The 7,703-nt window shown below is 48.1% G+C and overlaps 1 pseudogene across 1 annotated transcript; it reads right to left on the bottom strand.

Moving 5' to 3' along the window:
* Positions 1–4,697: 4,697 nt before the first annotated feature.
* On the bottom strand, positions 4,698–5,202 carry LOC307112832 (jun dimerization protein 2-like; annotated as a pseudogene). The gene has a single exon. The product of its transcript is annotated as a jun dimerization protein 2-like (transcript).
* Between the last annotated feature and the right edge of the window lie 2,501 nt (positions 5,203–7,703).

Here is a 7,703-nt window from a genome sequence, read left to right as displayed (position 1 = left end):
AGAGGAAAAACTAAACTGTAGAGGGTAAACTAGCCCTCCACTGAGCTTGCAGATCTGTCGGTATTTCCACCCTTCAGCCTTCTGTTGGTTTTGCTGGGGAGCAGTGGCACAGGAGGGATGTTTTGTTTTCTGCAAATCATTTATTCACCTACTAGAGGCCCGGTGCATGAAATTCGTGCACGGAGGGGGGTTGTCCCTCAGCCCAGCCTGTACCCTCTCCAATCTGGGACTCCTGGAGGATGTCCGACTGCCCGTTTAGGCCCGATCCTGGGATCCCAGGATCGGGCCTAAACGGGCAGTCGGACATCCCTCTCACAATCCAGGACTGCTGGCTCCCAACTGCTTGCCTGCCTGCCTTCCTGATTGCCCCTAACCGCTTCTGCCTGCCAGCCTGATCACCCCCTAACCACTCTGCTGCCAGCCTGTTTGCCCCCAACTGCCCTCCTCTGCTGGCCTGATCACCCCTAACTTCCCTCTCCTGCAGGGTTGATCACCTCCAACTGCCCTCCCTTGCAGGCCAGGTGCCTCCCAACTGCCCTCTCCTGCTGGCCATCTTGTAGTGGCCATCTTGTGTCCACATGGGGGCAGGATCTTTGACCACATGGGGGCAGCTATATTGTGTGTTGCAGTGATGATCAATCTGCATATTACTCTTTTATTAGATAGGATAGAGGCCTGGTACAGGGGTGGGGGCCAGCTGGTTTGCCCTGAAGGGTGTCCCTGATCAGGGTGGGGTTCCCTTGGGGCGTGGGGCGGCCTGAGCGAGGGGCCTGTGGTGGTTTGCAGGCTGGCCACGCCCCCTGGCAACGCAAGCGGAGGCCCTGGTATCTGGAATTTATTTTCCTTCTACAATTGAAACTTTGTAGCCTGGAGCAGAGCCAAGCCTGGGGCTCCCTCCGAGGCCGAGGCCGGCAGCCATTTGTGTTGGGGTTATAATTGAAACTTTGTTGCCTTAAGCGGGTGGGCCCGGCCAGGGTGGTGGAAAGCTTTGCTTCCCCTGTTGCCGGCGGCAACCCTGGCCTGCTCTCTCAAGCTCCATTCTGCCGCCATTTGTTTGAATTTGTTTACCTTCTATAATTGAAACTTTGTAGCTTGAGTGGAGGCTTAGGCCTGCAATGGCTGGCAGAAAGCTTGGCTTCCTCTGTTACCTAGGAAACCTTGCTCTCTGTGGCTGTAGCCATCTTGGTTTGGGTTAATTTGCATACTCGCTCTGATTGGATGGTGGGCGTGGCTTGTGGGTGTGTCGGAGGTATGGTCAATTTGCATATTTGTCTATTATTAGATAGGATGCCTGTCTCAGAGCGCCTCCTCGGTGCTAGATGCTGGGCCTGGGGTGAAGAGACGCGTCTGCCGCTGGCTCTTCCAGGTCAGGCGTCCAGCTGGGAGACGTGCAAACAGTTTATCCACTGTTACACGTTAGTGCAGAGGGCTGTGGGAGCACAGGAGGAGGTGTTGTTTGAAGGAAGAAGAGTCTTACAGGAGAATACAGGAGACACGAGCCTTCCACGGAGCAGACCCAGAAACACTGGCCATGGTGAGGCAACCTAAAGGAAAAATCAGTCTAAAGTTGGAGAACAGAGTGTTACCATCCATTAGTCCCAAGCACAGCTTGCTGGAGTACACTTTGAATCATACTGCAGGAGTGTTTAAGTGACATAAAGTAAAAATAATTACAGCTGCCTTTATAGTGTGTTCATTGTGTCCTGGGTCCTCTGCTGGGCATCTTGCAGATATCCTATATAGTAAAAGCCCAATATGCTAAGTGTCCGGTCATCCAGTTGTATGTTCAACCAATCAAAGTGTAATATGCTAAAGATATGCTAAGGCCCCTCAACCCCTCGCTATGATGTGCATTGATTGCCAAGGGGCAGTCGATTGGTTGACCAGTTGCTATGACATGCACTGACCACCAGGGGGAAGACGTTCCGACCAGTAGGTTAGCTTGCTGCTGGGGTCTGGCCCATTGGGACTGAGTGAGACGGGCCGGACACGCCCTGGAGCCCTCTGTGGTCCCTCCCCAGCTGGCCAACCTCCCACATCCCTCCCCAGCCCCAATCATGCACTGGTGGGGTCCCTCAGCCTGGCCTTTGCCCTGTCACAATCCGGGACTCCTCAGGGGATGTTGGAGAGCTGGTTTCGGCCCGATCCTGCAGGCCAGGCCGAGAGACCCCACTGGTGCATAAATTCATGCACCGGGCCTCTAGTTACTAAATAATATTTAACCTTCACTGTGGCTTTGCATGCTGGGGATATCCCTATTTTCTCAGATGAGGAAATTAAGGTTCACATGAAGTTATTTGTCTAGGGTCACTTGCCAGCTGAACTTGACCTCTGTCCCTAAGCCCACACTGCTTCCCTTGGGAAACAAGCTTTTCCTATATCGTGCATCCTTGGCTTGTGGAGATCCAGCAGTCCAGGCTCTCCCGGCTGTTGGGCTGTGCAGTGGGTGGGACACAGGCGCCTGGGCTGCACAGGCCTCATGCCCTGCAGTTGGAGGTGGGCACCTCCTGTCCCTCGCACACACTGCCTCTTCACTCGCGCATGCAGGAAGGCTGCAGACGGCTGCTTGGGACCATCTGCTGTGATCAAACAGGAAAACCAACCACATGAAAAGAGCTGCAAACTACAAATGTAAGAACTAACACTGGATGTAAAATGGAGCTCATGGGCCAAAGACTTTAATAACTTTAAGGGGGATGTTGCTACTGTGATATAATAACAAACTAAAAAAATTAATCAGATATTTAGAAAATACCAAATATTGCTTATGTAAAACCTCAACAATGGGCCGAATAGCAGAATGGATATAGCTGAAATGTAAAATAATTTTTTGGGCGCAAGGCCTAGGAATTCTCCTAAGAAAGTAGAACAAAAGGCAAAAATGTACTTTTTGAATTTGTTTAAGGTGACATGGAGTACACATCGATCCCACGATTCTGACATGCATCTTAAGAGTCCCAGGAGGAGAAAACAGGATTCTTGTGATGGAAATGTTCTGCCTTTTGACTGTACCCATGTCAACATCCTGGTTGTAATCTTGTAATATAGTTTTGTAAGATGTTATCATTCGGAGAAACTGGATAAGGCCATGTGAGATATATTTCTTACAACTGCATGCAAATATACAATTAAGTCAAATTAAAAAGTTTAATTAAAACTGAATTGTTTGACCCTAGCCAGTTTGGCTCAGTGGATGGAGCGTCGGCCTGTGGACTCAAGGGTCCCAGGTTTGATTCCAGTCAAGGGCATGTACCTTGGTTGTGGGCACATACCCAGTGGGGAGTGTGCAGGAGGCAGCTGATCGATGTTTCTTTCTCATCAATGTTTCCAACTCTATCCCTCTCCCTTCCTCTCTGTAAAAAATCAATAAAATATATTTAAAAAAATAAAAAAAATTAAACTGAATTGTTTGCTCCCTGTTACTGAGTTATAAGAGCTCCTTATATAATCTGGATACAAATTTTTTTATTAGATATACTAGAGGCCCCCGTGCATGAAAATTCGTGCACTCAGGGGCGTCCCTCAGCCTGGCCTGCACCCTCTCACAATCTGGGACCCCTCAGGTAGGGTCCCTAGGCCTGGCCTTAGATCAGGGCCTATTGAGGCTTTCCTTCCCCCGGCTGCAGGTAGCCGGCCCCGCCCCCGCCGCTGCCACTGCTTGCCATCTGTGCAGCACTGCCCCCCATCTCCTGCCACCGGTCGCCTCCCTCTGCAGGCGACAGGTGTGGGGTGCGATGGCTTGGCTGGCCTGGGCCTCCCTCTTTTTTTAAAGTAAGAGTAATGTTTACTGAGCGATACAGAACTGAGTACTATGAAAGGTTTACCAAGATGGAAATGCACCGCACCCTGCCCCTGCCACCCCAATACCCAGAGACTACAGTACTTAGAAATTATACGCAATGGCCATAACTGCTGAATATCTGTTCTTAACAAACAAACCATAGCATATTTATACTGGATCACATCCAGTGATTATAGAAATCCATTTATATATTGCTTCTATAAAATCTTTATTTTGTAAAAAATATTTTTAAAAAAGAAAGTATAAAAAACATGTGCATTTGAGAGCCCTGCCAGGACAGCCAGTCTATAAACATTCAGTGAGTATGGGCCTCATGCCCACAGCAACTCCAGCAGGGCCGGCGAGGGTGTGCCCCAGCTGCCACTCCGGGCAGGACTGAGCTGGACCACGGTGGGTGGGTACAGCAGGGCCTGGCCCTGTGCCCTTCTCCAGCCTTGCATCAGGATCAGGGTCAGGGCTGGGGACAGGCAGATTGCAGTTTCACTCTGAGTTCCATACTCAGCCTAATTTTGGTTGCAACTCATGGCTTTTCCTGGCTGCTCGGAGGTCCTTTGGGTGGGTGCCCTGGCGGAGAGGCTGGAGAAGTGCCCACAGCTGCCTGGTTGGGCGTCTCTCCAGCCCAGAGCCTCTGTCCTGCATCCTGTAAGCCTGGCCTCAGGCAGAACAGCCCCATGCAGGACTACTTTGGTCTCAGCACTTGGTCTTTGGGTTTCATCAGCCTGGGTTTCTTCCCCTGGTGTGGCTGATCTGAGTTTCACAAAAAAGCCTGGCCGATGCTGGCTGTGCTGAGCCTCATTGAAGAGTTTTTCATGCAGCAAGGAAGAGCCCTCTGGGACCCTCATCCTCCTCCCTCTCCTCATCTCCTCCTCCTCCTCTTCCTCCTCTCAGCCCAAGGTCACTTCTTCTCCAGCTGCTCCAGCAGTGGGTTGCCTTCTGAGTCAGGGGACTTAACGCTGTCGGTCCTGACAATGCAGGTGGGTGATGCCGGTTGTGCATCAGGATGAGCCGCTGCCACTCCTGCTTCAGCTCCTCCATCTGGGTTTTCAGCTCCGCATTCATGAGCTCCAGCCACTCAGATTCCCGCTGCAGAAATTCCTTCCACTCCTTCTTGTTCTGGCGTGGGGCTGCCACCACTTTGTTCTTTTCCCAGCACCTTTTCCTCCTCTCCTCTTCCTCGTCTAGCTCACTTTGCACAGGTTGAGGCCTCTTGCCCAGTTTCACCTCCAGGAAGTGCAAAGGGGCGACATGGCCCCAATGTTGTGGATGTCAGCGTATTTCAGCTCCTCTGCAGTCAGGGCCGAGCTGGGAAGTCTGGTCAGGGGGCTGAGCCCTCGCAGAGAGCCCGCAGTCATGGAAGGGTCCAGGATCTGCCCAGGCATCATAGCAGGAGGAGTGGCAGTCCAGCCCTGAAGCTGCAGGGATAGGCTGCGACCCTGGGGCCTGGGCCAGGCTGCAGGTGCCATGCCCGCTCAGGAGCCGCTGTGGCACCAGCCCTGCCCTGCAGCATCCACCGCTGCCAGCACCTCTCATTGCAGCCGCACAGTGTCCCTCCCGCAGGCTGTGGCCTGGGTCTCTCTCTTTGAGGCAATCGATCACGGGGTTCTGCCTGCCTGCCTCACCACCCCTAACCACTCACCTGCCTACCTGATGACCTCCAATTGCTCGTCTGCCTCCCTGATCGCCCCCAACCACTCACCTGCCTGCCTGATTGCCCCTAACTGCTTGCTGGGAGTGGGGCCAGCCCGGCGGGGAGCCGTGGTGGTTCTGGTCTCTGGTCATTATGGTCGCTGGGCTTTTATTATATAGGATGTTTTATAAATATTGCCAGTCTGTGGCTTATATTTTAATTCTCCCTAAGAGTAAAAAGGTTTTTATTCTAATGAACTCCAAGTCATCATTCTTAATCGTTTGCATTTTTTTGTATCCTAAGTAAAAAAATTGTTGCTCGTCCTGGCCAATGTGGTTCAGTTGTTTGGACGTCTACCCATGCATTGAAAGATTGCCAGTTCAATATCCAGTCAGGACACATGCCTGGGTTGTGGGCTCAATCCTGGTAGAGGACATGGAGGAGGCAGCTGATCAATGTTTCTCCCTCTCCCTCCCCCTTCCTCTCTAAAAATCAGTAAAACTATTTAATAAATTGTTGCTTAAGCTAATGTTACAAAGATTTTCTCCTGTATTTTCTTCTTCTTACTAGTTTATAGTTCTAACTCTCCAGTAAAATAACTTTGAGTTATTTTACATGTGATATGAGGTAAGGATGAAAATAAGTTTTGAGTTATTTTCCATATGATACCAAATTGATCCCACACCATTTATTAAAAAGACTATCCTTTATTCATTGAATAAATTTGACACCTTTTGTGTATATAGTAAATTATATAGCATCAAAGATATTGATATGATCATATAGTTTTCTTAGTCTATTAATAGGATAGATTATATTGCTTGACTTTTGAATATTAAGCCAACTCTGCATTCCTAGGATAAACCCACTTGGTCATGATGTGTCACCCATTTATATATTGATGGACTTGATTTGTTAAAATTTTGGTTAAGATTTTTGCATCTAGGTATGAGGGATATTGTTCTGTAGCTTTTTTTCTTTGTCAGGTTTTGATATTAGTTGAGAAGTGTTCCACCATCTCCTATTTTCTGGAGGAGGTTGTGTAGACATGGTATTACTTTTTTTTTTAATATTTGGTGTAGTTAACCAGTGAAGATACGTGGGCTTGGAGTTTTCTTTATGGGAAGGTTTTAAACTATGAATTCAATTTCTGTAATAAATTCAGGGCTAGCTATTGTACCTACTTTCTCTTGAGTGAGGTTTGGTAGTTTGTATTTGTTATGGGCTGAATATTGTCCCCCCAAATTCTAATGTTGAAGTCCTAACCCTCAGTTCTTCATAATGTGACTGAGTTCAGAGATTGGGTCCTAATCCAATAAGACTGGTGCCCTTCTAAAAATAGGAAATGAGGACACAGACATGCACAAAGAAAGAGCATATGAAGACACAGGAAGAAGTTGGTCAGCTACAGGCCAAGAAGAGGCCTCAAGAAATCAACCTTGTCCACACCTTGACCTCAGATTCTAGCTTACAGAATTGTGAAGGGAAAAATTTTATTGATTAAGCCACCTTGTTTGTAGTGCTTTGTTATGGCAGCCCTAGTGAAGTAATACAGTCTTTCAAAGAATTTGACCATTTCACTAAGATGTTGAATTTTGTAGCATAAAATTGCATTGGAAATGCAAGTCAAAATTACAAGACATTTCATTTCACACTCATTAGGGTGGCTACTATAAAAAAATAGATAAAACGACAAATGTTGATGGGAATGTGGAGAAACTGGAACTTTTGTGCACTTCTTATGGGTTTGTAAAATGGTACAGCCACTGTGGAAAGCAGTATGTCAGTTCTTCAGAAAATTAAAAATAGAATTAACCAGCAATTCCACTTCTGGGTATACATGCAAACCAATAGACACCTGGGTGTCAAAGAGATATTTGTATACCCATTTTTGTAGGAGCATTATTTATTTATTAATTTTTAAAATTTATTTTATTGATTTCAGAGAGGAATGGAGAGGGAGAGAGAGATAGAAACATAAGTAATGAGAGAGAATCATTGATCAGCTGCCTTCTGCACACCCCCTACTGAGGATTGAGCCCCCAATCTGGGCATGTGCCCTTGACTGGAATTGAACCAGGGACCCTTCACTCCACAGGCCCATGCTCTATCCACTGAGCCAAACCAGCTAGGATGGAGCATCCTCTTTAATAAAATGGAAATATGCAAATTAACCATCACTCCACTACATAAAGCCACGCCCACCAGCCAAGCCACACCCACCAGCCAATCAGGGCGAGTATGCAAATTAACCCCAATCCAAGATGGCTACAG

This window comes from Cnephaeus nilssonii, assembly GCF_951640355.1.
Source record: "Cnephaeus nilssonii genome assembly, chromosome: 16".
In the NCBI taxonomy this organism is placed as follows: domain Eukaryota; kingdom Metazoa; phylum Chordata; class Mammalia; order Chiroptera; family Vespertilionidae; genus Cnephaeus; species Cnephaeus nilssonii.
This window is presented reverse-complemented; position numbering and strand designations above follow the sequence as displayed.